This window comes from Lepus europaeus, chromosome 1 (genome assembly GCF_033115175.1).
Source record: "Lepus europaeus isolate LE1 chromosome 1, mLepTim1.pri, whole genome shotgun sequence".
NCBI lineage: Eukaryota > Metazoa > Chordata > Mammalia > Lagomorpha > Leporidae > Lepus > Lepus europaeus.
In genome coordinates, this window is record NC_084827.1 from 46,685,369 (window position 1) to 46,713,052 (window position 27,684).

Sequence of the window (27,684 nt, forward strand, 5' to 3'; positions counted from 1 at the left end):
CAACCTTGCTTAACTCTGAAACTCCAATAATCTGTTATAGAATTCTTATTTTACTATATGTAGGATCATATTATCTACAAACAGGGATAATTTGACTTCCTCCTTTCCCGTTTGTATCCCATTGATGTCTTTTCTTGCCTAAGGGATCTAGTTAAAACTTCCAGAACTATATTGAAAGCATTGGTGAAAGTGGACATTCTTGTCTGGTTCCAGATCTTAGTGGAAATGCTTCCAACTTTTTCCCATTCAATATGATGCTGGCAGTGAGTTTGTCATAGACTGCCTTGATTATGTTGAGGAATGTTCCTTTTATGCCCAATTTGCTTAAGTTTTTTTTAATCATGAAACAATGTTGTATTTTTTTAACATCCTTTCTCTTTACCTGTTGAGATAATCATAGGGTTTTTATTCATCTATTTGTTAATGTAATGTATCACATTTATTCATTTTTGTATATTGAACCATATCTGCCTACCAGGATTAAATCCCATTTGGTCTTGGTGAATGATTTTTCTGATGTGTTGTTTGGTTCAATTAGCTAGCTTTTGTTGAGGATTTTTGCATCTATGTTCATCAGGGATATTGATCTATAGTTGTCTTTTTATCTTTTTCTGGTTTTGTAATCGGGCGAAGGTGGCCTCAGAAGGAGTTTGGAAGGACTCCTTCCCTTTCAATTGCTTTGCATACTTTAAGAAGAATTACAATTTGTTCTTCAAAAGTTGGTTGAATTTAGCAGTGATGCCATCTAGTCCTAGGCTTTTCTTTGTTGGGAGAGTCTATTACCAATTCAGTCTCCATCTTGGTTATTGGTCTGTTTAGGTTTTCTTTGCCTCCATGATTCAATCTTGGTACATTACATGTGTCTAGAAATCTATCCATTTCTTCTGGATTTTCCAGTTTGTTGGCATATAGCTGTTTGCAGTAGTTCTTGATGACTCTTCTTTCTTTGGTTTCTCTGTTCTAACATCTCCTTTCTCATCTCTGATTTTATTTATTTGGATCTTCTCATACATCCATTTCACACATACACACCTTTTTTTTTTTTCTTTTTTGGTTGGGCCAATGGTGTATCAATTTGTTTATTTAAAAAACAGCTCTTCATTTCACCAATCTTCTGTATTGCTTTTTTGATTTCAATTTTGTGATCTAATTTTTGTTGCTTTCTCTAGATCCTTGAGATTCATTGTTCGATTATTTATTTGATACTTGTCCAATTTCTTGATGGAGGCACAAGTTGGTATAAACTTTCTTCAACAGTGATTTTGCTGTATCCCATAAGTTTTGATATGTTGTCATCTTCATTTCTTTTTTAAATTTCCCCTTTGTCTTCTGTGGCGCATTGTTCATTCAGGAGCATATTGTTCATTCTCCATGTGTTTGCCTATTTTCTAGAGTTTCTTAAATTGTTATCTTCTAGCTTTATTCCACTGTGGTCAGAAAAAATATATGGTATGATTTAATTTTTTAAAATTTGTTGAAACTTACTTTATGACCTAGCATACGGTCTGTCCTCAAGTCCATGCACTGATGAAAATGTGTATTATGCAGCTGTGGGATGAAATGTTCTGTAGAGATCAGTTAGGATCTATAGTATAGATTAGCTCTGTTTCTTTTTGCCTAGTTGGTCTATCCTTGATGACAATGGGATGTTAAAGTCCCCCATTATTGTCTTGGAACCTATGTCTCCCTTTAGATCCGTTAACATTTGTTCTAATAACCCAGATAGCATAGCACTGGTTGCATATGCATTTTGCATGCATGCTGCATAGTCACATCTTCCTGTTGAGTTGATGCCTTAATCATTAATAATGCTTTTTGAACAGTTTTTGTGTTAAAGTCAATTTTGTGTGATATTAGTATGGCTACTCCTGCTGCCTTTTTGCTTTCTGCTTGAATGGTGTATCTTTTCCATCCTTTCACTTAAGTCTGTGTGTGCCTTTGTTGGTGATGTGTGTTTCTTGTAGGTGGCAGATAGATGGGTCTTGCTTTTTAATCCATTTGGTCCATATCTTTAAATTGGAGAATTTAGACGATTTACATTCAATGCCATTATTGACATATAATGACTTATTCCTGCCGTTTTCCCCATAATTACTCCCATTATTTTCTTTGGATTTCCTTTGAACTTTCACTAGGAGATTTCCTGCCTTCATATTCTTCCATGATGCTTTCCTTCTGTTTCTTTGTGTAACACATACTTAAGTATAATTTGTAAGGCAGGATGAGTGGTGACAAATTCTTTAAATATCTGTTTTGGAAGGTCTTTATTTCACCTTCATTTATAGATGAGAGCTTTGCAGGGTATAGTATTCTGGGCTGACAGTTCTTTTCTTTTAGGACTTGGACCATGTCTCTTCATTCTCTCCTAGCCTATAGGGTTCCTGATGAGAAATCGGATATGAATCTAATTGGGATCCTTTGTAGATAACTTGGTGCTTTCTTGTGCGCATTTTAGGATATTCTGTTTGTTTTACTTTTGAAAGTTTGTAATGTGTCATGTGCTGATCTTCTCTGGTCATATCATTTAGGAGTTCTATATGCTTTCTGTATTGGATGTCCCTGTCTTTATCCAAAATAGGGAAGTTTCTTGCTATTTCATTGAATAGGTCTTCTAATCCATTCTCTTTCCACACCTTTACACCTTCAGGAAATCATAAGACATGTATGTTTGGTCATTTGATAGTATCACATAAATCACAAACACTATTTTTCTAATTTTTTTTGTCTGAGATATTTATACAGATTTGTCTTGTAGCTGATTTATTCTGCCTCGCCAAGTCTGTTAAGGCTTTTCACAGTATTTTTAATGTGATATACTGAATTCTTTTTTATTTGAAAGTCAGAGTTACACAGGGAGAGGAGAGGCAGAGAGAGAGAGAGAGAGAGAGAGGTCTTCCATCCACTGGTTCACTCCCCAGATGGCCGCAATGGCCGGAGCTGCGCCGATTCGAAGCCAGGAGCCAGGAGCTGCTTCTAGGTCTCCCACACAGGTGCAGGGGCCCAAGTACCTGGGGCATCTTCTACTGCTCTCTTATAGCAGAGAGCTGGATCAGAAGAGGAGCAGCCAGGTCTCGAACTGGTGCCCATATGGGATGCTGGTGCTTCAGGCCAGGGCTTTAACCTGCTGCTCCACAGCGCCAGCCCCGATATACTGAATTCTTAATTTCTAATATTTCAGTTTGATTTCTCTTCAATATCTGTCTCCTGGCAGAATATCTCATCCATGCCATGTGTGTATTTTTTTTTAAAGTTTTATTTATTTTACTTGAAAGTCGTAGTTACACAGAGGAGAGGCAGAGAGGGGGTGGGGGGAGAGGGGTTTGCCATCTGTTGATTCACTCCCCAAATGGCCACAATGGCTGGAGCTGAGCTGATCCAAAGCCAGGAGCCTCTTCTGGGTCTCCCATTGTGGGTGCAGGGGCCCAAGGACTTGGGCCATCTTCTACTGCTTTCTCAGGCCATAGCAGAGAGCTGGATTGGAAGTGGAGCAGCAGGGAGTTGAACCGGCGCCCATATGGGATGCCGGCACTAAGGTGGCAGCTTCACCTGCTATGCCACAGCACTGGTGCCGCCTTGTATGTATTTTTTTAACTCATGTATTTGCTTCTGTGTGCTTTGGAGTAATTTTAGGATCATTCTTTTGAATTCCTTTTCAGGCATTTCATCAATCTGTTAGTCTTCACATTCTAATATTGAAATGTGTTTTTTTTTTTTTTTTGAGGGGGGCCATATTGTCGTCCTTGTTCATGTTTATTGTATTTATGTTTAAAGCATTTGTGGGAACACTTGCTGGTCTTCTCCTATAAGGGCTTTTATCTTTGAAGTAAGCATCTGTGGCTTAGTGGAGTGTCTGCTCCTTCTGGCTATCCAGAGCCATATGCTGGGTGAGGCCATGGAGTTAGAGCCAGTGCCTGGTGGGAGGGCTAGAGTCCAGAGTGACACCTTAGTTGAGCATGGTAGCAAGGAGGGTATGATCGCATTGGCTGGTGTGATCAGTCTCACCCCACTTTCCCAAGGTGAACAAAATGTACAGGGTGAATCCACAGTGGCTACACTTCCCACTAACACAGGTGCATGAACCACATAGAGGATCTCGGTGCTTCTCAGTGTTATCACGGAACCTTCTGTGATGACCCACCCCAGGTTCTCGGGGAACTCTGAGTGTCTGCAGCCAATACAAAGCCATGCCCATCGCCCTATTTTGTAGTCGCAGAATTCCTACAGTCATGGGATGCAGGGCTCCCAAAGTCACACGGAGCAGCAGATCCACCTTCAGCCCCCCAGATCTCCTGCATTTGCAGAGACAGAGTCTAAGTATTGCAGAGCCAGTTGCCTAACCAGTAGCAGTTGGTTGGTGCTCTGCCTTGGCAGATTGAACCCTCCAGGCCAGACTCAGTCAGTGGGGACCATGGATTTATCCCTCCAATATAATCCCCAAGTTAGGCATGGCCTGCAGCAGCCTCTACTTGCCTTCTTAAGATGGTGCTTCCTCCCTGCTGCTTGGCAGGAGCACTTGTGGGTGAATGTGAAGAAAACAATGTGTTCTCCCTCCAGGGGGTTAGTTGGATACCCTGCCCCTTGCTAGTGCTCCAGGCTGGGCCCAAAGTCGGGGGGTTCATGAGGTTCTCCTTTAGGCAGTATCACCAGTGGACATGGGCTGCCATAGGATTCTCTCAACTTGCTCCAAGAAGATGGCATCATCTCTGCTGCTATGTGATTGTGCCATCCCTGCTGCTCTATGGTATCACTTTTTTATTTATTTCCTCTCCCCGAAGAAGCCTTTTATCTAAGGAATACAGATTTCATGTACTTCATAACTACAGCTTTAGGAATATAGTGATTCTTCCCACCATAGCCGCCCTCCCACCCACTCTACCACCCATCCATCTCTTCCCTCTCCCATTCCCAGTTTCATTCTGCACTAAGATCCATTTTTTATTTTCTTTATAAACAGAAGACCAACTCTAGGGGCTGGTGCTGTGGTGCAGTGTTAAAGCCCTGATCTGCCGTGCTGGCATCCCATATGGGTGCCAGTTTGAGTCCTGGCTTATCTTCGAATCCAGCTCTCTGCTGTGGCCTAGAAAGCAGTGGAAAAAGCCCAAATGCCCGTGCATCCGTATGAAAGACCCATAAGAAGCTCCTGGTTTTGGATCGGCCCAGGTTGAGCTGTTGCAACCATTTGGGGAGTGAACCAGTGGCTGGAAGACCTCTCTCTCTGGCTCTGCCTCTGTCTAACTCTGCCTTTCAAATAATAAATAAGATATTTTTAAAAAAGGACCAACTCTGTAGTAATGAAAGGGTTCAACTATTTGCATGGAAAAAAAAAAAAAACCAAAAAACATACCAAAACAACTGTTCCTGTTCAAAGTCATTGCATCTTGAAGTATGTTCACATTTTAAAAAAACCTATTCAAAGAAGCACCCATGAATGATACATCTTTTGTAGCACTTAGACATAATTGTTTATTTGATAGAGTTGGACAGTGAGACAGAAAGGTCTTCCTTCCATTGGATCACTCCCCAAATGGCCACTATGGCTGGTGCTGCACTGATCCGAAGCCAGGAGATCAGGTGCTTCCTCCTAGTCTCCCATGGGGTGCAGGGCCCAAGCACTTGGGCCATCCTCCACTGCCCTCCAGGGCCACAGCAGAGCTGGACTGGAAGAGGAGCAACCAGGACTAGGACCAGCACCCATATGGGATACCGGTGCTGCAGGCGGAGGATTAACCAAGAGATCCTTGGCACTGGCCACAAACATAATTATAATACAACTATTTGAGGACAGAGGTCTTGCATGGGAAGTTAGTGCACAGTGACTCCTGTTATTAACTTAACAACACACTTAAGTATGATGCCACTAATTGGTCACTCTTGACATGAGCTGCCTGGACTACAGAAGCCTTTTGAATCCACAAACTCCATCAGTATTTAGACAAGTGGAAATTCTCTCCTCCCTTTAGAGAAAAGTACATTCTTCTTTGGCCACTTCTTTTTGTTGGGGTCTCGCCCACTGAGGTCCTTCATGTAGGACATTTTTTGCCACATGGTCTTGGCTTTCCATGCTTGAAGTGCTCTCATGGACTTTTCAACCAGACCAGAATCCCTTAAGGGCTGATTTTTGAGGTCAGAGTGCTATTTAAAGCAATTGTCATTGTATGAGTCTGCTCTAAGGACTGCTTCCCATGTTGGAGCCTTCCCTCCTTTTTAATTATATCATTATTACCAGACCCTTAATCCTATCCACTTAAGATGCAATTTTTACCACCAAACTTAAGGGGATTTGGAGTCCCATGGCAAGTTTTAAAATTGTACTTAGAGGCCGGCGCTGTGGCTTAACAGGCTAATCTTCCGCCTTGCGGCGCCAGCACACCAGGTTCTAGTCCCGGTTGGGGCGCCGGATTCTATCCCGGTTGCCCCTCTTCAAGGCCAGCTCTCTGCTGTGGCCCGGGAAGGCAGTGGAGGATGGCCCAAGTCCTTGGGCCCTGCACCCCATGGGAGACCAGGAGAAGCACCTGGCTCCTGGCTTCAGATCAGCATGATGCACCGGCTGCAGCAGCCATTGGAGGGTGAACCAACGGCAAAAAGGAAGACCTTTTTCTCTCTCTCTCTCACTATCCACTCTGCCTGTCAAAAAAAAAAAAAAAAAAAAAAAGAAAAAAAAATTCTTACTTAGAAGTAAGCCTATAGTAATGTATGCAGAACTATATATAGCTTTACAAACATCATATACTTGATAATTATAACTTTATGGAATATGGTGATTCTTCCCACCATGCCCCCCTCCCACTCATATTCCTAACCCCTCTTTCTCCCTCTTATTCCCATTCTTATTTTTTACTGAGATCTATTTTCAGTTGACTTTATGCACATATGTGTAACTATGTTGAGTTCAACAAATAGTATGGAAAAAAAAAAAAACTACCCAACAGTCAAGACGAGGGCTAATCCAGTGATTGCTTTTTAAAGTGTCAATTTCATTTCTACAGATTGCCTTTTAGGTACTCTACTAGTTACCATAGGTCAGGAAGAACATACGGTATTTGTCCCCTTAGGATTGGCTTATTTCACTAAGTATAATGGTTTCCAGATTCATCCATTTTGTTGTAAATGATGGGATTTCATTTTTTTGACTGTAGTATTCCATAGTGTACATATCCCATACTTTCTTTATCCAGTCTTCGGTTGACAAGCATTTGGGTTGATTGTATTAGCTGTTGTGATTTGAGCTGCAATAAACATAGGGGTGCAGATAATATTTTCATATGCTGATTTAATTTCCCTTGGGTAAATTCCCAGGAGTGGAATGGCTGGGACATATGGTAGGTCTATATTCAGATTTCTGAGTTATCTCCATTCTGTTTTCCACAGTGGCTTTACCAGTTTACATTCTCGCCAACAGTGGATTAAGGTACCTTTTCCCCCACATCCTCTCCAGCATTTGTTGATTTCTGTATGAAGGCCACGCCCTCCACATGGGTCCACTGTGTCCCTTAAGGCATTTTGGTCTGGCTGCCCTGTAGTATGTCTTGAAATCTGGTATTGTGATGCCTCTGGCTTTGTTTTTGTTGTATAAGATTGCTTTAGCTATTTGAGGTTTGTTGTTTGATTTCTATATGAAAGCCATTCTTTTTTAAGCTTTATTTATTTGAAAGTCAGAGTTACACAGAGAAGGAAAGGCATAGAGAGAAGGGGAGAGGAGAGAGGTCTTCCATCTGCTGGTTCACTCCCCAGTTGGCTGCAATGGCGGGAGCTGTGCCAATCCAAAGCCAGGAGGCAGGAGCTTCCTCTGGGTCTCCCACGTGGCTATAGGAGCCCAAGGACTTGGGCCATATTCTACTGCCTTCCCAGGCCATAGCAGAGAGCTGAATCAGAAGTGGAGCAGCCAGGTCTTGAACCGGCATCCATATGGGATGCTAGCACTACAGGAAGCGGCTTTACCCGCTGTGCCATAGTACTGGCCCCATGAAAGTCATTCTAATTGGGGTGAGGTGAAACCTCATTGTGGTTTTTGATTTGCATTTCCCTGACAGCTAATGATCTTGACCATTTTTTCATGTGTCTGTTGGCCATTAGGATTTTCTCTTTTGAAAAATGTCTCTTTAAGTCCTTGGCCCATCTCTTAACTGTATTTTGAGTTTCTTGATCTCATTGTAGAATTTGGTTATTAATCCTTTATCAGTTGCATAGTTGGCAAATAATTTCTCCATTCTGTTGGTTGCCTCTTCACTTTCCTGTTTCTTTTTTTGTTAAAGATTTTATTTATTTGAGAGGTAGAGCCACAAACCGTGAGAAGAAGAGGCATAGAGAAAGGTCTTCTATCTAATGGTTCACTCCCCATATGGCAGCAATGGCTGGAGATGCACAAATCTGAAGCCACGAGCCAGGAGCCTCCTCTGGGTCCCCAACGTGGGTGCAGGGGCCCAAGCAATTGGGCCATCCTCCACTGCTTTCCTAGGCCAAAGCAGAGAGTTGGATTGGAAGAGGAGCATCTGGGACTAGAACTGGCACCCACATGGGATGCTGGCACACAGGTGGAAAATTAACCCACTGTGTTACGGCGCTGGCCTCTCCTGGCTGTTTGTTTTACAGTACAGAAACATCTCAATTTGATGTAATCCCATTTGTTAATTTTGGATTTGGCTGCCTGTGCCTCTGGGGTCTTTACCAAGAATTCTTTGCCTGTGCCAATATCTTGTAGGGTTTCTCCAATGTTCTCTAATAATTTGATGGTGTCAGGTCATAGATTGCGATCTTTAATCCATGTTGAGTGGATTTTTGTGTAAGGTGTAAAGCAGAGGTCTTGCTTCATACCTCTGCATGTGGAGATCCAGTTTTCCCAACACCATTTGTTGAAGAGACTGTCATTGCTCCAGGGGTTGGTTTTAGCTCCTTGATCAAATATAAGTTGGTTGTAGATGTTTGGATTGATTTCTGGTGTTTCTATTCTGTTCCATTTGTCTATCCGTCTGTTTCTGTACCAGTATCAGGCTGTTTTGATTATAACTGCTCTGTAGTATGTCTTGAAATCTGGTATTGTGCCTCTGCTTTGTTTTTGTTGTGTAAGATTGCTTTAACTATTCAAGGTCTCCTGTGCCTCCATATGAATTTCAGCATCATTTTTTCCAGGTCTGAGATGAATGTCTTCAGTATTTTGGTTGGTATAGCATTAAATGTGTAAATTGCTTTCAGAAGAATGCACATTTTGATGATACTTATTCTTCCAATTCATGAACATGGCAGATTTTTTCCTTTTTTGTGTATTTCTTTCTTAACACTTTCTAATTCTCATGGTAGAGATCTTTGACAACCTTGGTTAAGCTTATTCCAAGGCATTTGATGTGTGTGTGTATGTGTGTGTAGCTATCATGAACAGGATTGATCTTACAAGTCCTGTCTCAGCTATGGCATTGTCTGTGTATACAAAGGCTTTTGATTTCTGAGTGCTGACTTTGTATCCTGCTACTTTGCCAAACTCTTCTATGAGTTCCAGTAATCTCTTAGTGGAGTTCTTTGGATGCCCTATATGTCGTCTACAAATAGGGATAGTTTGACTTCTTTGTTCCCAATTTGTATCCCTTTGATTTCTTTTTCTTGCCTAATGGCTCTGGCTAAAACTTCCAGGACTATACTGAATAACAGTGGTGAGAGTGGGCATGTCTGGTACCGGATCTCAGTGGGAATGCCTCCAACTTTTCCCCATTCAGTATGATGCTGGCCCTGGGTTTGTCATAAATTGCCTTGATTGTGTTGGGGAATGTTCCTTCTATACCCAATTTGCTTTAGAGTTTTCATCATGAAAGGGTATTTAGCAAATGCTTTTCTCTGCATCTATTGAGATAATTATATGGTTTTTCTTCAGCAGTTTATGGGGTGTATCATGTTGATTGATTCATGAATGCTGAACCATCCCTGCATACCAGGGATAAATTCCAGTTGGTCTGGATGGATGATCTTTCTGATGTGTTGTTGGATTCTATTGGCTAGAATTTTGAGGATTTTTGTGTTTTTGTTCAACAGCGAAATTGGTCTTTAATTCTTACTCTGCTGCATCTTTTTCAGGTTTAAGAATTAAGGTGATGCTAGCTTTGTAGAAAGAATTTGGGAGGATTTTCTTTCAATTGTTTTGAATATCTTGAATTGGAGTCTAGTGCTTTTTTAAATACCTGGTAGGATTCAGCAGTGAATCCATTGGGTCCTGGCTTTTCTTTGCTGGGAGGGCCTTCATTACTGATTCAATTTCTGTCTTGTTCATGGGTCTGTTCAGGTTTTCTATGTCTTCATGGTTCAACTTAGGTGGTTGTATGTGTCCAGGAATCTGTCCATTCCTGCTGGATTTCCAGTTTGTTGCATACAGCTCTTTGTAGTAATTTCTGACTATTTCTGTGGTGTCTGTTATTTCCTTTTTCATCTCTAATTTTGTGCCCCCCCCCCTTTTTGGTTCTGCCAAATGTATGTCAATTTTTTTTAAAGAAACAGCTCTTTGACAGACGTTGCAGTACATTGAGCTCCATAGAGACAGTGCTGGGGCAAGTGAGAGCCGGATGGGCACTGGGCAGACTCTGTGCCTCGCTAAGGAAAAATAACTAAACATGGGCAAAGGAGATCCTAAGAAGCCAAGAGGCAAAATGTCATCATATGCATTCTTTGTGCAAACTTGCCGGGAGGAGCATAAGAAGCACCCAGATGCTTTCGTCAACTTCTCAGTTTTCTAAGAAGTGCTCAGAGAGGTGGAAGACCATGTCTGCTAAAGAGAAGGGAAAATTTGAAGACGTGGCAAAGGCAGACAAGGCTCGTTATGAAAGAAATGAAAACCTATATCCCTCCTACAGGGGAGACAAAAAAGAAGTTCAAGGATCCCAATGTGCCCAAGAGGCTTCCTTTGGCCTTTTCTTGTTCTGTTCTGAGTATTGCCCCCAAATCAAAGGAGCATCCTGTCCTGTCCATTGGTGATGTTGCAAAGAAACTGGGAGAGATGTGGAATAACACTGCTGCAGATGACAAGCAGCCCTACGAGAAGGCTGCCAAGCTGAAGGAAAAGTACGAGAAGGATATTGCCACTACCGAGCTAAAGGAAAACCTGATGCAGCGAAAAAGGGAGTCGTCAAGGCTGAAAAGAGCAAGAAAAAGAAGGGGAGGAAGAAGATGATGATGATGATGAATAAGTTGGTTCTAGCGCAGTTATTTTTTCTTGTCTATACATTTAACCCCCCTGTACACAACTCCTTTTAAAGAAAAATTGAAATGTAAGGCTGTATAAGATTTGTTCTTAAACTGTGTACAGTGTCTTTTTTTTGTATAGTTAACACAACACCAAATGTGTCTTTAGATAGCCCTGTCCTGGTGGTATTTTCAATAGCCACTTACCTTGCCTGGTACAGTATGGGGGTTGTAAATTGGCATGGAAATTTAAAGCAGGTTCTTGTTGGTGAACAGCACAAATTAGTTATATGGGGACGGTAGTTTTTTCATCTTCAATTGTCTCTGATGCAGCTTATACAGAATAATTGTTAACTGAATACCACTCTGTAATTGCAAAAAAAAAAAAAGTTGCAGCTGTTTTGACATTCTGAATGGTTCTAAGTAAATACAATTCTTTTTATTTAAAAAAAAAATCGGCTCTTTGTTTTGCTGATCTTTTGGCTTTTTGATTCGATTTCATTGATTTCTTCTATTTTCTCCTACTAGTTTTGGGTTTGGTTTGCTGCTGTCCTAGATCATTGAGATGCATTGATAGCTCATTTATTTGGTGCCTTTTAATTTCTTGATGTGTAGGTACCTATTGCTGTAAACTTTACTCTTAACACTGCATTTGCTGTATCCCATAAGTTTTGATACGTTATGTTGTCATCTTGATTTCTTTCCAGAAATTTTTTGATTTCTCTTTTGAATTCTTCTATGATCCACTGTTCATTCAGGAGCATATTGTTCAGTTTCCAAGTGTTTGCATATGATCTAGAGATTCCTGAGTTGCTAATTTTCAGCTTCATTCCATTATGGCCTGAGAAAATGCATGGCATGATTTTGATTTTTTTTTTTTCTTTTAATTTGCTGACACTTGCTTTTATGGCCTAGTATGTGGTCAATCCTGGAGAAAGTTCCATGCATTGCTGAGAAGAATGTGTATTCTGCAACTGTATGATTAAAAAGTTCTGTAGATATTGGTTAAGTCCTCGTTGGTTTTTTTTTTTTTTTTTTTCTGTCTGGTTGATCTGTCCATTGCTGAAAGTAGAGTATTGAAGTCCCCCATTACTACTGTATTGGAGTCTAATTCTCCCTTTAAATCCCTTAAATCTGTTAAATTGCCAGGTGCCCTGTAATTAGGTACATATACATTTATAGTAGTTACATTTTCCTATTGAATTATCCACTTACTTAGTGACCTTCTTTGTCTCTTAACTGTTTTGTGTTAGTCTATTTTGTCTGATATTAAGATCAGCTCTTTTTTGGTTTCTATTTGCATGGAATATCTATTTTCCATACTTTCACTTTCAGTCTGTGTGCATCTTTTGTTAAGATGTGTTTCTTGTAGGCAGCAAAGAGATGGGGTTTGTTTTTTTAATCCATTCAGCCAGGGTGTGTCTCTTAACTGGGGAGTTGAGGCCATTTACATTCAATGTGACTATTGATAAGTAATGACTTTACTCTGCCATTTTTCTTTTTTTTTATTTATTAAATATAAATTTCCAAAGTACAGTTTATGGATTACAATGGCTTCCCCCCCCCCATAATTTCCCTCCCACTCGCACCCCCCCATCTCCTGCTCCGTCTCCCATTCCATTCATATTGAGATTCATTTTCAATTATCTTTATATACAGAAGATGGATTTAGTATATATTAAGTAAAGATTTCAACAGTTTGCACCCACACAGAAACAAAGTGTAAAATACTGTTTCAGTACTAGTTATATACTCTGCCATTTTTCCAAAGATATTCCTAATCTATACTTTGAACTTCATTTGATCTTTTACTGAGAGATTTTCTTTCTTTACCTTCTTTCATAGTGATGACTATGTTTCTGTGTGCAACACATCCTTAGGACAGGACGGTGACAAATTTTCAATTTGTTATGGAAGGTCTTTATTTTACCTTTGTTCACAAATGAGAATTCTGCAGGGTGTAATATTCTGGGATGCCAGTGTTTTTCTCAAGACTTGGACTGTATCTTGTCCTTTTCTCCTAGCCTGTAGGGTTTCTGATGAGAAGTCTGCTGTGAGTCTAATTGGAGATCCTCTGAAAGTAAACCTGGCATTTCTCTCGTGCACGTTTTAGAATCTTCTCTTTGTTTCACTGTGAGTTTGATTACAATATGTCCTGGCGAGGATTTTTTCTGTTCATGTCTATTGGGAGTTCTGTGTGCTTCCTGTACTTGGATGTCCCTTTCTCCAAACCAGTTTTCTGTTATTAGTTTACTAAAAGGCCTTCTAATCCTTTCTCTCTCCCCATGCCTTCAGGATTTCCTAGGACTTGTATTTTTTTTTTTTAATAGTATCCTGTAGACTTCCAACAGTGTGTTTTTTTTAGTTTTCTAATTTCCCCTTGTGTTTGGTTTGACTGTACTTTCCTGTGCTTTGTCTTGTGTGTCCAATATTTCTTTTGCTTCACTGATTCTGATAAGGCTCTCCACTGTATTTTTTATTCTATTGAATTCTTTATTTCACTTTGATTTCTTTAAGATCTTAATTTCATGGGAGAAATTTTCTTGCATGTCCTGCATGGATTTCAATAGTTTGTGCATTTGCTTTTGATTACTTCTGTGTAATCTTATGATCAATTTCTTGAGTTCCATTTCTTGAACTTCAATAATCAATTGTGAAGATGAGATAGAAGTGTCGTGTTCTTTTGGGGGTATCATCTTGTCTTCCTTATTCTTGTTTCTTGGATTGGTGCTTTTTTGTGCTGTTGTGACTTTTGTCATTGTATTATGACTCTGTAGATAAGTGGAATGTCTGCTTTCAGTGAATCTCCAGAGGCTTGTAGTGGGTGTAGCCAGAGAGCTCTGTTCAGTTCTCCAGGGTTAAGGGCATTCCTAAGGTAACCCATCCAGCTTTTGCATGGTAAATCTTCTGTCTCTCCTTTTTTTATATATATATATATATATATATCATAAGGGAGGTTTATTCTGCTCAGTTGAGCTCCTCTCCTCAATGGAGACCACCTGAGTGCTACCTCAGTGGGTATAGTATTCGTCAACTCTGTCCCAAGGACCACACAAAGGATCTGTTCAGTCCTCGATGTAAGTTCAGATTCCCCAGCAATGTCTCTCATCAGGTAACCAAGAACCTCCAAGCTTGTGGAGTCTCCCACTGGGATTGCTCAAAATCCCAGCCACACTGTGAGTCTTCCCACACACCCTCAGCTTTTTTCACAGTCCTAGTACAAAAGCTTTACACAGTCACAAACTCCTAATCCCCTGTTAGTTCTCTCCACCAGAGTCGGGAGTCTCCCTTAAGATGCTATTTTTACCACCCAACTTAAGGGGATTTGGGGTGCCATGGCGAGCTTTTAAACTGTATCCTTAGAAGTAAGTCTATAGGAATATCTACAGAACTATAGATTTTACAGTTATAAACTTCATACATTCCACAATTAAAACTTTAGGAACATGGTGATTCTTCCCACTGTACCCACCTTCCTACCCACACTCCAACCTCCCTTCTTCCTCTCTTATTCCTACGTTTACTTTATACTAAGATCTATTTTCAATTAACTTTATACACATTTTTTAAGGGAAAGTGTTTATTGGGGAACACCCTACAGACCAGAGTGAAGGGGTGGCGAAGGAAAAGGGACACTATAAGAGAGGAGGGAGAAGAGAGATGAGAGGAGGAGAGAAGCCAAGAGCGCAGGAGAGAAGGATCAAGAGCAGGAGGGAAGAGCCAAGAGCCAAGAGGGCACCTGTTCAGGAACAGGCCCTTTTAAAACTTCTCCTGAGGGTGGGCAGGGAAGCAGGAGCAGCGAATCCCATTAGGATGGGGGTGGAGCCTGGCTCAGGTAGCTGGGCCATGCGGCCATCTGGCTAAAACTGCACCAGTTTCCTAACATTCTCCCCTTTTGTTTTTTATAAAGTGGGGTTTAGTCCCCAAAGTCCAGGAGGGGTAGAGGGATGATGATCTGTCTTTAGAGCTACTTCCTGCTGACACGGGGCAATGAGGTACTCTCCGCTGGCATGGGGCAATGTCTCAAGCCGCTGTCTCCTGGTTGGAGTATATTCCCATAGCAGCATTTGGTTGACCACCTGGTTGCTGAAGGCCTTCATTTGTTGCACTATAACCTGCTGTAAACACTTAGACACTGTAGTATAAAAGACAGGGTGAGACTAGTAACCAATGATCCTAAGAGTAGCATTAACCAGGTAATAAGAGAATTTTATAGAGGAGAGGAAATGGAGGGGATCTCTGGATCCTTGTGGGGACAGTTTGATGGATGTGGCTTAAAGCTGATTCCAGCCAAGACTGGGAGAAAGGCCACTTAACTTTACAGCATTAAGTGGGGGAGAGGACCATCAGTACACACAGATTGGGAATAGAGCCATTGGTGGTAGAGGCTATGGTTACAAAGGAATGAGGCCCAAGTGGGCTAGATACAGAGGACAGAGTTGTTAGAGAACCTAAGAAAGGTGCTAAGCTACAAATAAGTTTTCTGATTGAGAGGCAAATAGAACCTGACAGAAGGGGCTTGATAATAACCTGGTGGGCTTTAAAGCCTTGTAAATTATGAGGCTCAGACTCCTCTATCTCTTCATATAGCCTACATCCTAAGGGAGGTGTGAACCTCCTGGGGGAAGGCACCCTGTTGACTTCCATTACCAAGCTGGCCTGGGAGGAGAGCTGGCCAGGTGAAGGCAGGTGGCATCTCTAACAAATTTACAGTTCTGCCTGCAATGTTACTGACCCTATTTGGCCATTTCCTCTGTTGCAGTGGTCACTTTGGAAGCAGGGCTGAGTGAAGGGCTTTTCAACTTAGAGCCAATAAGATCTGTGGCTCTGACCTGGGCGTCCTTTGACTCCAGGGCAGGTCCATTTCCAGTGATCCAACTCTGGGCAGAGCTGCCAGGGCTCTTCACAAGCTGACTTCTGCTGCAGCCCAGGCTTGCCACATTGAAAGCCACTGCAGTGGACTGGCCTATTGGGTCTCCTTGAGGGCAGATCACTGTACAGAACAGCCATTAATAGGCCTGCCACCCATTGCTTCTGATGCCTAGCTTTCTTTCCCTTCTGGTTTTTGTTAAAGCAGACCAGGGATGCAAGTCAAGGGGGGTGCTCAAGTCCCATCTCTAACTTTGGCCTAAACTATAAGTCTATAGTCACAGGCATGTTCTGGTAGTAGTTTTTCTAAGGTAGACAATGCCCATGAGAAAAACTATATTCTCACTTTAAAACTTTCTTTCCCTTTGATCTGAAAGGGAGGCCTTTCCTGTTTACTATTTACCTCTCTGATGGTGAAGTAAATCTAGCTAAGAAATTATAATTTAAGCTCTTATTTTGGCTATGCTATTACAGAAAAATGTTAGCCATTTCTTTTTTAAGATCTAAAATCAAATTTTGAATCTTGGAGATTCCTTCATAAAAGAATTCGTTTCCCACCTCAAAGAGAATAGAGAAATGAGAGAACAAGTTGGGCTTAGAATAGAGAAATGAGGGAGACAGTCCCAGATCGCTTACTGACAATAGCAATAGCACATGAAAACTTAGAAAGCAGTGTCAACTATTAGATAACAACTTAAGAAAACATTTACCAGAAGGTCCAATGCCTTCCATAAATATTAAAAATACATATTTGGAAACATCTCAAATATTTAACATGATATAGCTTGTTTAACCAAACTTAAGCACAAGCATATAGAATGTTTTTAGTTTCTTTCTACCAACAAGTTTAAAACATATGATACAGAGATTCAGGTCACATGAATTAAAATGTACTTTTGATTAATTTTAGCAGCTTAAATTTATGGGCAATCTTTTATCTATAAGCCAATTAAAATAAAACTCTTAATAAATTTTCCCATGTAGACAAACAATATGTATACACATATAACATAATAGACCAATATAGCAGTTTTAATAGCTCTTTTTGAGAATCTAACTCCTGTTTGTAAATTACCAATTGATTTGAATTACTTTTGTTTTTAGTAACCTCAGTTAACCATATTTTCTCTCAGTTGATACCTTGAATACATTATTGGCTTCATTAGTCTACATGGCCATCCCAAAGTACTGAATACAATAGAAGTCACTGGAAAAAGTCCATTGAAACCTATAGGACAGCTAAACACAGAACCAACAATGTTTTAATTTTATGAGTAACAAATCTGATATACCAAACTGTGGATGACAAAAGACTTTAAGTTGCCACATTTAAAATTATAAACTCATTAACCAACAAGAGGCATTTGCTTACTGCACACAGTATTTTTGAAAGCACCTGTAGGATTTTACAAAGCATTTAACCCTTTAGGCCTCTGGGGCTTTCTCATTAAGATAACTATCATGTCTGGTAACACAAGATCATTTGACTTTTTCATTTTTAGATATTTGTATTAATAGCGTTTTATATTATAGAAACTTAAAATTTAGCACCACTTCACATCTTTACAGTACTTCTAATATAATCCAAATAGCCTGATTAGTTGGTGTCTCTACAAGATGAGAGACATAGGTCCTTCGATTTTTTTTTTTTTTTTTAAGTTGGGCCTGAACTAGAAAAACCAAAGTCCAGAATTTACTGGAAATTTCAGAGTCCAAATTATTTGAAACTTTGATTTTTGATTTTTTTTTTTTTGAATGCCAGTCAAGAATGTCAAGAAGGCTCAAAATCCAAAATATCTGGTTGAAATAGATTCTTTAACATCATAACATAATATAGACCAAATTTGATCATTGTTACAAGGTAATTATTTAAATGTTTGAAAATAAGCACATATTTAAATAACCCATAGCTCTTAATAAAAATTCAGCTGTTTTCAGTTAGAATTTAACAGACATCAAGAGAATATAATAGATTACTTTAACTCATTGCTTTAACAGAGAATCAGATTTTAATACTATGTCAAAGAGGAATAGATTAGTATACTTGTGATGTTTTCCATCTGCCAATATCCTTGACTTACATTTTGAGATAAACTGTTAATCTCCTAATTAAGAATAAGGTAACGCATCAAACTTCAGCCTGAGTTACTATTTTCATAGACAATTTATAAACTAACTCAAATAGTTTTTTATAGAATATAACATGTTGAGTATACATTTAGATACATTATTTCATTCGCCTTTACCCAATTTAAATTAGCAGTTACACCTAAATGACCTAGGATGCTGATATATTTTTACCTAAATTTAATTGAAATTAAAATTGCATTCATCTAAGACAAGTACTAATTCATTGAGTACTGATTACCTGGAAACCTGTTAAAATAAATTGCAAAATAAGTTCAGCATTTTACAAAGCAATAGTTTCAAAGGTAGTGGTATTCCTATATTTAAAGTAAAATTACAGTGGGCCAGGTCCATGCAGGAAATCTGATTCTCCTGTCTGGCTTGCTCATGATAAAACAAAAGAGCCCTCAGAAGGGTGGGATACCTATTTGTTTCTCAATAAGCAGGGAGCCCAAAAGGACTGGACTACCATTCCCTTGCTATTCTTATGGTGAGACTGGGACAAGAGAGGGACAAAAGACCAGTTGGAGACCATGGAGACAGCCATTCCCAAACTGGTAAGACAGATGGTAGACTTTGGGCTGGGGCTGGTTCTAAGATAAAAGTCCTTACTAGGTGGGAGGGGGAGATACCGTGAGAGTGGGGGTAGGAGCTAGGGGAGAAGTACACGTGGGCAGAGAATGGCTTTGAGGAATAGATAAGCAATGGGCTTGAGATAGGACAGAAGAGGTTGACACTGCCTCTTGGAATTCGGCAGGAAGGGGAGGTGATGACGCAGCCAGGTGGACTCCGCAGCTGCCACGTGGGAGATAATGGTGCTGGAACTTCAGCGACTGAGCCGGTGCCTGTAGATTGGAGCAATAAGGGGGAGGTTGATCTGCAGGATCAAAGGAGGTTGTGGTAGTGGTGGGAACAGGATCCGGGCAGAAGAAAGGATTTTTTGCTCAGGCTTCTGACCCCTAGTGCAAATCTTGGAGACCAGAAGGACTTGAGCGGGAGAGCAAGAAGTACACAGGGAAGGTTTAGTTCAAAGATAGGAAAAGGCTTGAACATATGGAATCTCCTTCCATTTTCCTGAACACTCACGGAAGTGATAAAGATGTTATCAGGGTTAAACTACTCCAACTTCCGATCCCTCAGGGCCAAATGCGCCACCACAGAGGGGCCGCTTTTGAGGGCTGGGGCCAATTTGAGAGGGACCATCAGACAGAACGTGGTTAGAGAAAAGTTCCCATTGCGACCTGTAGAGTCAGATCCGTGGATTGCAAGCGTCCTTGCATCCCTGCTATCTGACTAACGAGAGAATATGGGAGCAGAAGGTGGGGTCGTCGCCCAAGCACCCACTGGAGCCCAGGGCCTCGCCTGCAAAGAGGCAAACAGAGATGGAGTCGTCACTCACACCCACTGTTGCCTGGACACAGTGTCCGTAGAGGCTAAAGGCCTTAAGTAGGAGTTGTGTCTAGCACTACGACCTTAGACTTGAGTAGAAAAGCCTCAGACGAATGTAGACGAGAGTAGACCACAACTCGGTAGACAAGTAGAGTCACAGTGAGAGCTTCCCGTTCCGCGACTTACCTCAAAATTTGGAAGGCTGATGTGTGGATGGAGATTGCAGAGCGTTCAGTGGCTTGGAAAGAGTTCCAGAGGTGTGCTTTGTGACTGGCAGAAATCCAGGACCCCAGAGCACTGGAGGATGCTGGATTACCAATATAAAGCTATCCAAGTCACGGCACCAGTGTTATATCTTAATGTTAGCCATCACAAAGCACACTGGACACCAGAGTAAGGGAAAGGGTTTATTGGAACACCCTACAGACCGGAGTGAAGGGGCGGCGAAGGAAAAAGAGGAGACTATAAGAGAGAGAGAGACAGGAGGGAGAAGAGAGACAAGAGGAGGAGAGAAGCCAAGAGGCCAAGAGAGCGCAGGAGAGAAGGATCAAGCCTCATAGTTATCTCTGTTGAATGAAGAGTTCAACAAATAGTATATTTTTAAAAAACTGTTCCTCAACAGTCAAGACAAAGGCTGTTGAAAGTCATTGGTTCTCAGTGTCAATTTCACTTCCACAGATTGCCTTTTAGGTACTCTATTAGTTACCATATGGTCGCCCTGGCCTGTGGTATTTGTCCCTTTGGGACTAGCTTATTTCACTAAGTATGGTTTCCAGTTTCTCCGATTTTTGTGACTGGATTTTTTTTAACTATTGTGTAGCCTTCCATGGTGTACATATTCCATAATTTCTTAATCTAGTCTTCATTTGCCAGACATTTGGGCTGATTTCCTGTCTTAGCTATTGTGAGTTGAGTTGTAATAAACATGGGGGTACATATAACTCTTTCACATGCTGATTTCCTTTGGGTAAATTCCCAGGAGTGCGATGACTGGATCATTGTCATATACCATCTTGATTGTGTTAAGGAATGTTTTTTCTATTCCCAATCTGCTTAATGTTTTTATCATGAAGAGATATTATATTTTATCAAATGCTGTCTCTGCTATTGAGATAATCATATGGTTTCTATTCAGTTTGTTAATGTGATGTATCACATTGACTTTGTGAATATTGAACCACCCCAGCATACCAGGGATAATTCTGATGTGTTGTTGGATTAAATTAGCTAGTATTTTGTTGAGGATTTCTGCATCCCTGTTCACCATGGATATTGGTCTATAGTGGTCTTTCTTTGTATTTTTTTCTGGCTTAAGAGAGAAGGTGATGCTGGCCTCATAGGAGTTCGGGAGGATTCCCTCCATTCCATTTGTTCTGAATAGTTTGAGAAGAATTAGAATTAGTTCTTCGAAAGTTTTTTGAAATTTAGCCATGAAGTCATCCAGCCCTAAGCTTTTCTTTCTTGGGAGGGTCTTTATTACTGATCCAGTTTCTATCTTGGTTATTGGACTATTTAGCTTTTCTATGTCTTCATGACTCAATTTTGATGGATTGCATGTGTCTAGAAATCGTGGCTCAACAGGCTAATCCTCCGCCTCGCGGCGCCGGCACACCGGGTTCTAGTCCCGGTCGGGGCACCGATCCTGTCCCGGTTGCCCCTCTTCCAGGCCAGCTCTCTGCTGTGGCCAGGGAGTGCAGTGGAGGATGGCCCAAGTGTTTGGGCTCTGCACCCCATGGGAGACCAGGAGAAGCACCTGGCTCCTGCCATCGGAACAGCGCGGTGCGCCGGCCGCAGCGCGCTACCGCGGCGGCCATTGGAGGGTGAACCAACGGCAAAAGGAAGACCTTTCTCTCTGTCTCTCTCTCACTGTCCACTCTGCCTGTCAAAAAAAAAAAAAATCCATTTCTTCTAGATTTTCCAATTTGTTGGCATATAGCTGTTTGTAATAATTTGTGGTGATTCTTTTTCTTGGTATTCATTCTGACATATTTTTCATCTGTTTTTATTAATTTAGGCTTCTCTCCCTTTTTTGGTTAATTGGTTAGTGGTATAGCAATTTTGCATATATATTTTTAAAAACAGCTCTTCATTTCACTGACCTTTTTTGGTCTTAATTAAAATTTAAGAAACAAAGTTTTCTCCTAGTTTTGGGTTTGGTGTGTGCTTTTTTTCTAGGTCCTTGAGAGGCATTGATACCTCATTTATTTGATGCCTTTCCAATTTATTTATGTAGGCACTGATTGTTATAACCTTCCCAATTACTGCTTTTGCTGTGTACCTTAGTTTCTTAATGGAACTTTTCAATTTTTACATATAAGGTGAACAAATTTCATGTTTCATATATACAGGTTTAGGATCAGTGTTACTTCCCTCTATGCCTTTACTCTCTCTACTCACTTCTGCCCCCACCCTTCCTTCTCCTTCCTTTCTTATTCTTTTAGTTCTTATAATGATCTACTTTTGATTTATTTTGTATTCATAAGATTAACCTTACACTATATAGAGTTCAATGAATAGTAAGAAGAAAAAAAACACTGTTCCTCAACAAGAGACATGGGCTTTAAACAATGTTCAAATCTCAATGTCAATTTTGCTCATACATTACATGTTTTTGGTACTCTCAGTTATCACAGATTAGGGAAAACATAGGATGTTTGTCTTTTGGGGACTGGCTTATTTCACTAAGTATTAATGGTTTCCAGTTGCATCCATTTTGTTGGAAAAGACAGGATTTCATTGTTATGGTTGAATAGTATTCTATAGTGGATATATACCACATTTGCTTTATCTAGTCATCGGTTGATGGACATCTGGGTGGATTCCATATCTTACCTATTGTGAGTTGGGCTGCAGTAAACATGAGGGTGCAGGTAACTCTTTGCTATACGGACTTCATCTCGTTTGGGTAAATTTCCAAGAGTGGGATGGCAGGTAAATGGTAGATCTACATTTAGATTTCTGAGGAATCTGATACCATCTTCCACAATGGCTGTATTAATATATGTGCTGCCGAAGTGAGTACAAATGGCTGTATTAGTTTACATTCCCACCAACAGTGTATTAGGGTACATTTTCCCCCACATCATTTCCAATGCTTAATAACTTTTGATTTCTGTGTAATGGCCACTCTAATTGGGGTGAGGTGAAACCTCATTGTGCGCTTTTTAAAAAATTTATTTGAAAGGCAGCATTACAGAGTGGGGGAGAGACAATGAGGTTTAAATTTTTTTTTCTTAAATTTTTTGAGACTTCCTTTATGGCCTAGTATATAGTTCATCCTAGAAAAAGTTCCATGCAATGATGAAAAGAATGTGTATTCTGTAGCCGTGAGATGAAAGTTCTGTAAATATCAATTAGGCCCATTTGGTCCACAATGTATATTAGTTCTGTTTCTTTGATTTTTCTGTCTAGTTGATCTGTCCTTTTATGAAGTATAGTGTTGAAGTCCCCCATTTTCATTGTATTAGTCTGTGTCTCCCTTTAGATCCATTAACGTTGCTTTTTAAAGTAGGCATTTTGGTATTGTAAGTATATACTTAACTATAATCACTTCTTCCTATAGAATTGATCCCCTAATTATTACCTATTGTCCTTTGTTTACTTGAACAATTTTTGTGTTAAAGTCTGTTTTTGTCTGATATCAAGGTGGCTACTTCTACTAATTTGTAGTTTCTATTAGGATGAAGTATCTTTTTCCATCCTCTTACTTTCAGTCTCTGTGTATTTTGTTGGTGAGGTGTGATTCTTGTAGGCAGCAAATAGAGGAGTCTTGCTTTTTTAATCCATTCAGCCAGTCTGTGTCTTTTAACTAGAGAGTTGAAGCCATTTACATTCAAGGTGACTATTGATAAGTAACAAGCTGGCCTTGCCATTTTTGCATTAATACTCCTATTGTTTACTTTATTTCCTTTGTACTTTTACTGGGGGATCTTCTGCCTTCACATTCTTGCATAATGATTACTATTTTTCTGTGTTTCTGTGTGTAGCACATCCTTAAGCATCTTTTGTAAGGCTGGGTGAGTGCTGACAAATTGTTAGCTCCCTCCTGCTGACAACAGATCTACCATGCCCAACATCACTATCGCCCTGGATTCTTACACCATATACACCACAGCTCCCTAGACCCACCCAGCGCGTACCTCTGAATAGTCACTGAAGAAGCAGATACTCCACTAAGCCACAGAGGTATATGTCAAAGATAATAGCCATAATAAATGTAGAAACATGAACAATGAAGACAATGATTCCTCTAAAGAAACACATCAACACTTTAATATGAGAATGTGAAGACAAAGATTTATGAAATGCCTGAAAAGGAATTCAAAAGAATGAACATAGGATTACTCAAAACAATGAGAAGCAAATTTGAGTTTAGGATACCCATATATGACAAGAATGAAATTTTCCCATGAGATAGACATCTTGAAGATTAATATTAGAAATGAAGAATTCAGCCAGTGCCATGGCTCACTTGGCTAATCCTCCAACTGCAGCACCGGCACCCTGGGTTCTAGTCCTGGTTGGGGCGCTGGATTCTGTCCCGGTTGCTCCTCTTCCAGTCCAGCTCTCTGCTGTGGCCTGGGAAGGCAGTGGAGGATGGCCCAAGTGCTTGGGCCCTGCACCTGCATGGGAGACCAGGAGGAAGCACCTGGCTCCTGGCTTCAGATCGGTGCAGCGCACTGGCCGTTGTGGCCATTTCGGGAGTGAACCAATGGGAGGAAGACCTCTCTCTCTCTCTCTCTCTCGCTTTGTCCAAAAAAAAAAGAATTCAGTATGTAAAATATACAGTAGACTCCATAACAGACTTGGTGAGGCAGAAGAAAGAATATCTGAGCTAGGAGACAAATCTTTGGAAATATCTGTCATACAAAAAATAAGAAAAATTAAAAAGTGTTTGAGATCTATGGGATACTATCAAACTACACAACATACAAGTTTCTAAAGGTATAGAAATAGAGAATGGATTAGAAGGCCTATTCAGTGAAATAATTACAGAAAATTTCCCTAATTTAGAGAAGGACATCCAAGTACAGAAAGTTCATAGAGTTAGAGATCGATCAAGAGATCTTCCTTCTGCTGTTTCGTGCCCCAAATGGCTGCAATGGGCGGAGCTTAGCCAATCTGATGCCAGGATCGAGGAGCTTCTTCCAGGTCCCCCATCTGAGTGGCAGGGGCCCAAGTCTTGGGACATTCTCTGCCTACTTCCTAGGTATATCAGCAGGGAGCTGGATCAGAAATGGAGCAGCCAGAACTCACACTGGCACTTAAGTGATGCCAGTGTCGCAGGCAGAAGCTTTACCTGATGTACCACAGTGCCAGCCCTTGTAGTAATACTTTCAACTCTTTTAACATAAAGATAAGATTCTGTATTGTGCTTGAGAGAGATGCCAGACTACATTCAGAGGATCTCCAATTATACTGGCAGATGGTTCCTTGTGAGAAATTCTAAAGGCTAGGAAAGAATGGACATAGTCCAAATATTTTTTTAAATCTCTTAATTTTTTAAAAATTTGACAGTTAAAGACAGAGACATAGAGAAAGGTCTTCCTTCCGTTGGTTCACTCCCCAAATGGCCGCTACGTCTGGTGCTGCTGGGTGTAGTTGAACATTGCTGTCACTTTGATTTTCTGTTTGAATGAACTATGCATTACTGAAAGTGGGCTGTGAAAGTCCCTTGTTTTGTTTTTGGGCTTTTTTTGTGGCTATTAATATTTTCTTTATGTTTAATGCTCTAGTATTGTATACATATTTATGTGTATTCATTATTTTCATTTCTCTTGATGGATTGAACCCTTTATTATCATGTAATGACATTTCGTCTCTTCAGTACTCTTAATTTACAGTCTATTTTATTTGATACATATATGTATGTTCCTGCTTTCTTTTGGAGTCCATTTGCATGGAATTTTTTATTGCATCCTTTCCATTTCATATACGCATGTCATTAGAAGTGAAGTGAGCTTCTTGTAAGCAGCCTATAGTTGGGTCTTGCTTTTTTTTTTTTTTTAACCCATTCAGTGCCTGTTATAAATGGATTAAATTTTCCAATTAAATTTCAGGTAATTATTGGTAGGTAAGATTTAATACTGCCATAGTGATACTTGTGTTCTAGTTTTATGTATTCCTTTTCTCTCAAAATCTTCATTTGCATTAAAGTGATTTTTTTCTAGTGTATTTTGACTCCTTGCTTGTTATTTTTGGTAAACGTATTACAGATTTTTGGAAAATCTGTAATAGAATTATTACAGAATTACAGATTACATGGTAATTAGAATTACCATGAGGCTTACAAAAAACATCTTTTAGTTACAGCAAACTATTTTGAAATGCTAACAACTTTGATTATAAAGATAGGAATTAAACCCACAAAAAGAGAAAGATACTGATGGAGAACTTTACTCTTGTACTGCATTTCTCCTCACATTTTGAATATTTAGTGTTCAGTTTTACATTTTTCTGTATTGCCTTTCTCTTAACATACCAATTCAGTTATTTTCTGTTTTCATACAAAACATAGGAATGGTTTATGCATCATGTTTAATATTTGAGCATTATGAATTTGTAGGTTATTCTTATAAATGATTTTTATACTATCGAATATTTTCTTCTTACCTATTAGTATCTCTCTTTCACTTTGAAGACTTCACTTTAGAAATCTTCCTTAAAGTAGGCCTGGTAGTAATAAACTATTTTTTATCCCTAATGGGTAAAATATTTTTATCCCTAAAAGGATAGGCTTGCTGGTTATTGTTATTTGATTGACAGTTTTACCATTTAGTACTATAAAACATTCATCCCCTTTCACTCTTGGCCTGCAAGGTTTCTGCTGAGAAGTATGTACTCTTGCTAATTAGATCACCTATACATGTTGCTTGTGTTCCTGCAGCTTTGAAAATCTTATTAATATTTAACCTTAGTGTGTTTAATTACAGTATGTCTTGGAGTAGATGTTGTTAAATTCAATTTGACTGACCTCCGACCCTCCTATACATAGAGAATATGCTCTCTCTAGGTTGAGGAAGTTTTTGGTTATTCCTCTTTGAGTATTATTTATGCCTTTTTGGTCCTCAAGTCGATGTTGGACCCCAGTGATTCAATATCTGCTCTTAAATAATTACATCCCAAAGTTTCTGTGATTCTCGTTTCTCTTCTAATCGTGTATGTTCAAATAGCTTGTCTTTGAACTCAAGTTCGTTCTTCTGTTTGATTTATTCTACTTTTTAGCCTTGCATTTTAAACTTAGTGCACTTTTCAGTTCAAGTATATCTGTTTGATTTTCTAAAAATTCTATTTCAGTTTAGTCTTTCTGCTAGACTATTAAATTTTTTCTGTGTTTTCTTAGTTCTTTGGGTTTCTTTAAAAATGGCTATTTTGATTTCTCACTTGAGTCCGCAAATATCAGTTGCTGTCTCATTGGTTCCTGGCACCCTAATTTGAGGTGAAGTCACGGTCCCCTGAAAATTCTTTGTGTGTGTATGACTGTGTGTGTACATTGAAGGATTAGATATTTTTTCATAATCAAAATCTGATTTTGTTGCTATTCTTCCAAAAGTTCCAAGCAGTCTGGTTACTTTCTTTACGAACCCATGCTCCTTAAGTAGAGGTTTAGTGCAAGTCTGCTATTTTGTCACTTTTTCAGCCAGAAGGGATGCCCCAAGCTCAGGTTTGTTCCAAATCCACAGATGGTGTGTTGTTCAGAATGAACTAAGGAATAAACCAAAAAGTGGTAGCCTGTCCCTGCCAGGCTCTTCCTGGGGCTGGGATATGCCCAGATGCCTGGTCCTGTGGCCTTCCAGTGCTGCAATCGTAGATCACAGCCAAGCCAACAGGCCGCTGAGAACAGTGCAGCATCAAAGCCCGCACTGCTACACGCTCTCTGCTCCTTAAGTGGACTCGCAGCCTGAGGAGGGTTACACCCAGCCACAGCATATAATTCCACTAAATTGGTGTTAGGGCATTCCACCTGACACCAGATCATGTCCAGAGGATCCATCTATACACACTGAACTAAGACCATTGGGGTCTATGCAGCGTTGTGTTTTACTAGTCTGTTATGAGTCCAAGACATAGTCCTGTGGCTCCTTTCAATCTCCCTGAGATTGGAGGAAGGGCAGAAAGACAGCCATTTGGCCACCCAAGCGA

General features: G+C 40.1%; 1 pseudogene; it reads left to right on the forward strand.

Annotated features, from left to right (window-relative positions):
- Positions 1 to 10,587: 10,587 nt before the first annotated feature.
- LOC133765262 (high mobility group protein B1-like) lies at positions 10,588 to 11,162 on the forward strand (annotated as a pseudogene).
- Positions 11,163 to 27,684: the final 16,522 nt, after the last annotated feature.